Source organism: Neomonachus schauinslandi, chromosome 6 (genome assembly GCF_002201575.2).
Source record: "Neomonachus schauinslandi chromosome 6, ASM220157v2, whole genome shotgun sequence".
Classification (NCBI taxonomy): domain Eukaryota; kingdom Metazoa; phylum Chordata; class Mammalia; order Carnivora; family Phocidae; genus Neomonachus; species Neomonachus schauinslandi.
The window spans coordinates 25,124,760-25,132,097 of NC_058408.1; positions in this window are offsets into that span (position 1 = coordinate 25,124,760).

Below are 7,338 nucleotides of genomic sequence, written 5' to 3' on the forward strand. Positions count from 1 at the left end.
CGCCCGGCCCCCTCCCCGGCCGCGCGCCCGGCTCCCCGCCCGCCGCGCCGCTTGCTGCAAAGCCGCGACCGCGGCCCGAGCCAGCGGCGAGCGCGCAACCTACCCCGCCCGCTGCCTCCGCCCGCGAGGGGGAAGGCGAGGCAAGCAGCGAGTGACAACGGCAACGGGCCAATGGGAAGCCCGGAGGGCTGAGGGGGCGTCGCGCGGCCACGTTTTTAGGGTTGGTTGCACCGCGCGGTCCCCCAGGAGAGGTCTGGAGGGCTCTGCTGCTGCGTTTTGGCATTGCAGAGAGCCGGCTGCGGAGTAGAGGCGGGGCGGCGCGCCACCCCCGACGCGGTCTTGGCAGGGGTGGGCGGGACCCTCCCCAGAAAAGGCCCTCTCGGGATTTCCCCCACCCACTCGTTTTATTTGGCAGGGAGGGGGCGAGATAGAGATGTTTATCATCAGTGCATTTTGCTTTAACTTTGCACATTACGTATGTAGAGCCCTTCAGCGAGGGAGATACTGATCCCCTCCAGGATGCATGGTCTGAAACACAAACCTATGCCTACATGCAGAGCTGCAAATGCAGAGGGAGGGGGTGATCTTCTGTCCCTTCACCCCTTCTCCCACTTTAAGTAGCTATCTCGTATGCGTTTTAGCTTTATGCTCAGAAATGAGAAAGTATTAAATTATTTAACATAATAATGCAAACTATGAAAAGGCTTTTAAATAAGGAGTGTTAATGGCAGGAGGTTGGTACATATGGAAGAGAAGAAAAAGGAATGCAACCTTTTTTTCCCCTGAATCTCAGCCAAACTGTGCTAGTAATCTGGAGGCAGAAGAGAGTAAATATTGGGGCTACCAAGATATGGAGCAGAGTAATAACAACTCCATCTGAGTGTCTACCGTATGCTTACTATGGATACGATGCTTTTTGCCCACCCAGCAGCCTAGACCAATGGTTCTCAAAGGATGGTCCTGAAACCAGCAGCATCAGTATCACCTGGAAACTTGACAGAAATGCAAATTCTTAGACACCAGCGAGACCTACAGAATCGGAAATAGACAGCCCAGACGTCTGGGGTTTTTAATTTATTTTTTTTAAAGATTTATTTATTTATTTATTTAAGAGAGAAAGAGAGAGCAGGGAGGAGGGGCAGAGGGAGAGAGAAAAAATCCTAAGCAGACTCCCCGCTGAGCGTGGAGTCCTACACAGGGCTCAATCCCAGTTCCCTGAGATCACGACCTGAGCTGAAATCAAGAGTCAGATGCTTAACCGACTGAGCCACCCCGGAACCCCCAGAAGTCTGTTTTCACAAGCCCTCCAGGTAATTCTGATGCAAGCTAACATCTGAGACCCATTCATTGGCTTAGACTATAGTGAAGGGGCCACTCAGTCTGTCACAGTCACAGTGACGATCCCTAAAGTGTTTTATAGTTTACCAATCGCTTTTATACCTGTCATGTCATGCTAGTCTTGCCTCAGTCCTACCAGGCTATGAGTTTCCTGACTCTGTCATTTTCCCATTCCAACCACTCATTTTAATGTGTATCCTAGAAGAGCCTAAGTTGTTAAGAATTTACTTCAGTCAGGCAGCTACTTTCTAAACTAGGCAGCTCCATTTTTAGAAGGTAGGAATTTAGGATGGGCTGGGAACACAGAACCACCCCCTACATCCACTACATGGTATCGGGCACAACGCAGAAACACAAAGCTTCCCTAGCACTCTGCTGTGATCATTTTCAATGATGAGGGAAAGACAGAACGCCAGTGAAGTCCGTGGCAGGACTAAGCAGAACCAGTGGGAGCAGATTCCCATGTGCTGAATGTCAGGCAGAATAGTCTGCTACCCCCTACCTGACTCCTGATTTGCTCTAAAGAAGTGTAGGGACCCCTACAGATCCTGGGCAAGTCCTAGGCTGGGAGGTAAGTGGTAGCCTTGGGCAAATGGTGAGCACGAATTCATGACCTGACTGGAAGCTGGAAGAAAAGTGGAGGGAGTCACTGTGAGGTTTTAAGAAAGCAGAGACCAGGGGCGCCTAGGTGGCTCAGTCATTAAGCGTCTGCCTTCGGCTCAGGTGGTGATCCCGGGGTCCTGGGATGGAGCCCCGCATTGGGCTCCCTGCTCCGCGGGAAGCCTGCTTCTCCCGCTCCCACTCCCCCTGCTTGTGCTCCCTCTCTCACTGTCACTCTGTCAAATAAATAAACAAAATCTTTAAAAAAGAAAAAAAAGAAAGCAGAGACCATTATCATTTGAATTATGCCCCATTTCTATAGTAGGTCGAAGTTGGCCTTAACTTTGACTATTATATTATCATACACAATAGCATGATGGCCAAATTTCCTATTTGTGGCCATATTTAGTAAGGTGTCGTGCGGGTCAACAAAAAAGCCTGTGGTGCGTTTCATGAAATCAGTTAATGCTGTCTATTCCATTTTGGAGATGCAGTATTGCATAGTGGACGTTAAGAGCTCTAGACTCTGTGGCCAGACTGCTTGGGGACAGATCCTGGCTCTGTTCTCCCCTCACCATGTGATTGGGGCCAAGTTTCCAGCCTCTTTATGCCCCAGTTTCCTAATTTGGGAGTGAGGATCATGACAGAACCTATCTTATAGTGTGTTGGGTAGGGAATGTAAAGCATTTAGGCATTGCCTGGCACAGACTGAGGGCCCTAGCTATTATCAGAGATGTCATCCAGTTTCAGAAGTGTTACACATCCCACTTCAAGTGTTCTAACCTTGTTTCTCACCCATTCCAACTTTCTCTGAGGTCATATTATAGAATGAATACACTACTGCCAAAGGAGTTTGGGTGGGAATTCTATAAAGAGAACTGTGTGACTTGCAACTGCCAGTTTGAAGCTGATGGCAAATTTTCATTAGCCATAGTAAATTCTTGAGTACCTAAGATAACTAGAACTTGAAAGGACTTTGATTGAAATTCTGTTGAAAGGATCGATCATTCTATTTTTCTAGGCTTCTTTGGAAGAACACAGGTATATAGTATGTTTTTTTTAAAGATTTTATTTATTTATATGACAGGGACAGAGAGACAGCGAGAGAGGGAACACAAGCAGGGGGAGTGGGAGAGGGAGAAGCAGGCTTCCCGCGGAGCAGGGAGCCCGATGCGGGGCTCGATCCCAGGACCCTGGGATCATGACCTGAGCCGAAGGCAGATGCTTAACGACCTGAGCCACCCAGGCGCTCCAGGCACATAGTATGTTTTGATGCTCAAGATAAGACAAAAATTTGCAGATTCCCAATGCAAGAGATTATATTTGGTATGTAAAAGTAGCATTTTCCATTCTGCTTTGACACCACTAGTTAATTATAAGTAAATAACATGGTGTTGAGGGAAGCACACAGGTCTTGGTGTTAGACCATTCATGTAAGAATTCCAGTTCTGTTACTCCCTGTGTGTTTTTGGTTAACCAGCTAACTTCTCTCACCCTTGGTTTTCTTATCAATAAATAGGCACTAATAATATCTATCCTCACACTGTTATCCTAAGGATAAAACTAGATAATGCATGTGAAGACATTTGACACATAGATGTGCTCAGTAAACCTAAATGAAACAAAAATAATTAGCAAACTTATCTAAGCCCCCAGTCTGCCATGAAAAAAGCATAATTATTTCACTAAGCTTAATGCTTTTTGTGAAAGGAAATCCCGGTTAGGCTAATGAAAGGGGACACTCCTGGTAGGATCAAATTTGCCAAACCAGTACGTGTATAAACAAGAAGGATAAAGATCAGGGTTATGGAATCCCGTTCCCTTGTCAACAGCCAGTTCAATTAGCTTGATAAACAGAAGAGGCTTTAATTATAGAGGATAAAGTGCCAAGATCAACAGGTAAACATAGAGTAGAGTTTGTTTTTTCTTTTTTCAAAAGGCTTCTCTTTATGCCATTAGCAAGGAGTTTGCAGATTATCTAAGAAAATTCTGTTTCCTACACCGTAGGAATTCTTTAAAAAACATTTTAAACATCAAATGGGTAATAGTGGTCAGCTCTTGTGAGATTTAACATATTAAGAAGAATACCTTGCTTAGAAGGTAAAAGTACTCTCTACTGAGACCAGATATGATTTCCATCACTGTATTTTGATACCAACATCATTATAAATATCCCTTTGTTAATGTAATTTTCCTCCCTTTCTTTTAGAGATTTCCATTTCCATTCAATGCTCCTCTTAAAAGAAATTGGGTTCCGTTGGATTAGGAGAAGTAAACTATGCAAATAATCGTCAGAGAGATTGGCCGGATTGTCAATGACATCACCATCCCACCACCTAAATACAGGCTTTTTATTGGCTGTTCTAAGAGGCAGACAGGACCGGGAAGGCTCTGTCTGCATCACTGGTGAGTTGGAGAAAGCTCTGAGTCTGTACTAAAATTTATTGTTTTTTACTTAAAATGTACTCAGAATCATTATCCACATATTATTACATCTTCCATGTTATTCCACATGGAAATATGTCTAAATAAATATTTTTAGTGACTACTTATCCATTCTATCAAGTGAATATATCATCGTTTATTTACCCACCACCATCTACCTTATTCTTAGATACTTAGGTGTTTCAATTTTTTGCCTTCAGAAATAAATCTGTAATTACTGTTTTTATTCAAAATTGTCCGTGTTATTTCCTCCATAGCATAGAATCTCTGATACTTAACTGGCAATGTTTTAAAAGAGTAACACCGAACAGATTGCCATTCCTGTGTCGCTTCCTCTCACATCCCTGAGACCTGCATGGGAGATCCCAGCGTCCGGCTCATTCCTGGGACTGCTAAATCTCCTCTCTGTAATAGAAAAAGCTGGAAGTGCCTGCATTTCATTGCAGGTAGGATGCATATTCTTCATTCTGGGTGCTTGTTGCTCCTTAGTATGGGAGAAAGGTCACAATAATCATGGCTATGAACAGAGGAGGTTTGTGAAGTGTAAACTTAAACCCTGATTGTACTGCTCTGGGTGAAAGCCTGGGACTGGTAAAATGGCTGCTTTGTGTCCTTTTCCATCTCTATAGGGAATCCATAGAAAACCTCTGGACAATCTGTTACTTAAAGCTGAAAAGGCTAGACCTTAAAAAAATAAAATAAAATGAAAGAGAGGAAAAAAAGGAGAAAATATCAGCTTTGCTCAGAGAGGATCAGTGGTTTTATTATTTTATATCTGAAGACAGATGTCTATGGCAGTTGCATCTATTATTCTAATGTGGTACTTTTAGATATGATAATAAGAATAAGCAGTTATACCATTGAAAGAGAACTCAGGTGTTGTGCACTTTGCTAGGAACCTTGTGAGCACTGTTTTACTTAATCCCCACAGCAGCTCTGCAAGGTAAATTATTCCCACTGTACAAATGAGAAAACAGGCTCAGAGGGATTCTAGCACTTTCTTTCATAGGCCTGAGATCTGTACCCTGCTCTGTCTGGTTCTAAACGTGAAAAAGCCCAGTAGCTCACCCTTCACAGCTGTAATTCTGAGCCATTCCTGTGGTAAAAAATTTATCAATGAGAACTAGTCTACAGTTAAATATATCTGCATTCATTCAAACATATTTTTTTTTAAAGATTTTATTTATTCATCCAACAGAGAGAGACACAGTGAGAGAGGGAACACAAGCAGGGGGAGTGGGAGAGGGAGAAGCAGGTTCCCGCCAAGCAGGGAGCCCGATGCGGGGCTCGATCCCAGGACCCTGTGATCATGACCTGAGCTGAAGGCAGGCGCTTAACGACTGAGCCACCCAGGCGCCCCCATTCAAACATATTTACGAACCACATATCATGTACAAAGGCTTTACAAGATGCCTGTGAAGACAGAGAACCAGAAAAGACATGGGTCCCTGCCTTTGCACTCAAAGTCCAGGTGGGGAAATAAAAGGCACAGGGGCGCCTGGGTGGCTCAGTCGTTGAGCGTCTGCCTTCGGCTCAGGTCATGATCCCAGGGTCCTGGGATCGGGTCCCACATCGGGCTCCCTGCTCTGCGGGAAGCCTGCTTCTCCCTCTCCCACTCCCCCTGCTTGTGTTCCTGCTGTCGCTGTCTCTCTCTCTGTCAAATAAATAAATAAAATCTTTAAAAAAAAAAAATAAAAGGCACAAACAACATGTAAAACAACAAAGGACTGAAATCGTGATGTGTGTCAACATTCCAAGGGGGAAATAGTTAAGGCCCCCAGTGCAGAGGGGAGAGAGGTTTCCTACAAGGGACTGAAATGACTCTGAGAAAGAAGTGTTTACACACATTCATCCATATCATGAGTGTTAAAAGAATAATATGTTGTTTTAGGATGATTCAGAAGCCTTTAAGTAGGTAAGAACTATGTAAGTCATCTTTATTTTTTTATTTTTTATTTTTTTTAAAGATTTTATTTATTTATTTGAGACAGAGAGAGTGAGAGGGAGGAGGGTTAGAGGGAGAAGCAGACTCCCTGCCGAGCAGGGAGCCCGATGCGGGACTCGATCCCGGGACTCCAGGATCATGACCTGAGCCGAAGGCAGTCGCTTAACCAACTGAGCCACCCAGGCGCCCCTATAAGTCATCTTTAAAAAAAAAAAAGATTTTATTTATTTGAGAGAGAGAGAGAGCACACAAGCAGTGGGGAGGGGCAGAGGGAGAAGAAGAAGCAGACTCCCCACCGAGCAGGGAGCCTGATGCAGGGCTCAATCCCAGGACCCTGAGATCAGGACCTGAGCTGAAGGCAGACGCTTAACCGACTGAGCCACCCAGGCGCCCCAAGTCATCTTGAAAATAAAATCATTCAATATTCGGATCTCTTTAATTTTACATCTGTATATTATAGAGTTTTTATGGTGTATTCATGATGGGAAAAACATTTTTTTCTTTTTATTCTCTGAGCCCATAGGACAGTGTTTCTCAAAAAGTATGGTTCATGGATTACCGGCAACATAAATCACCTTGGAGTTTAGTTATATATTCAGATCTCCAGACCCTATACCAAAAGGATAGAAACAGAATTTCCTGGGGAGAGGGGGAGCCTGAAAACCTGCACCTGAAACAAGGATCCTAGGTGATTCTTACACACAATGAAGTTTAAGAACCCCTGATATAGGGGAAGACTTAGTTGATCACATTTATTATTTTTTTAATTCAATAAACATGTAGATTTATTTTATTTTATTTTTTATTTTTATTTTTTTTTGACAGAGAGAGAGACAGCAAGAGAGGGAACACAAGCGGGGGAGTGGGAGAGGGAGAAGCAGGCTTCCCGCAGAGCAGGGAGCCCAACACGGGGCTTGATCCCAGTACCCTGGGACCATGACCTGAGCCGAAGGCAGACGCTTAATGACTGAGCCACCTAGGCGTCCCCATGTAGATTTATTTTAAATCAG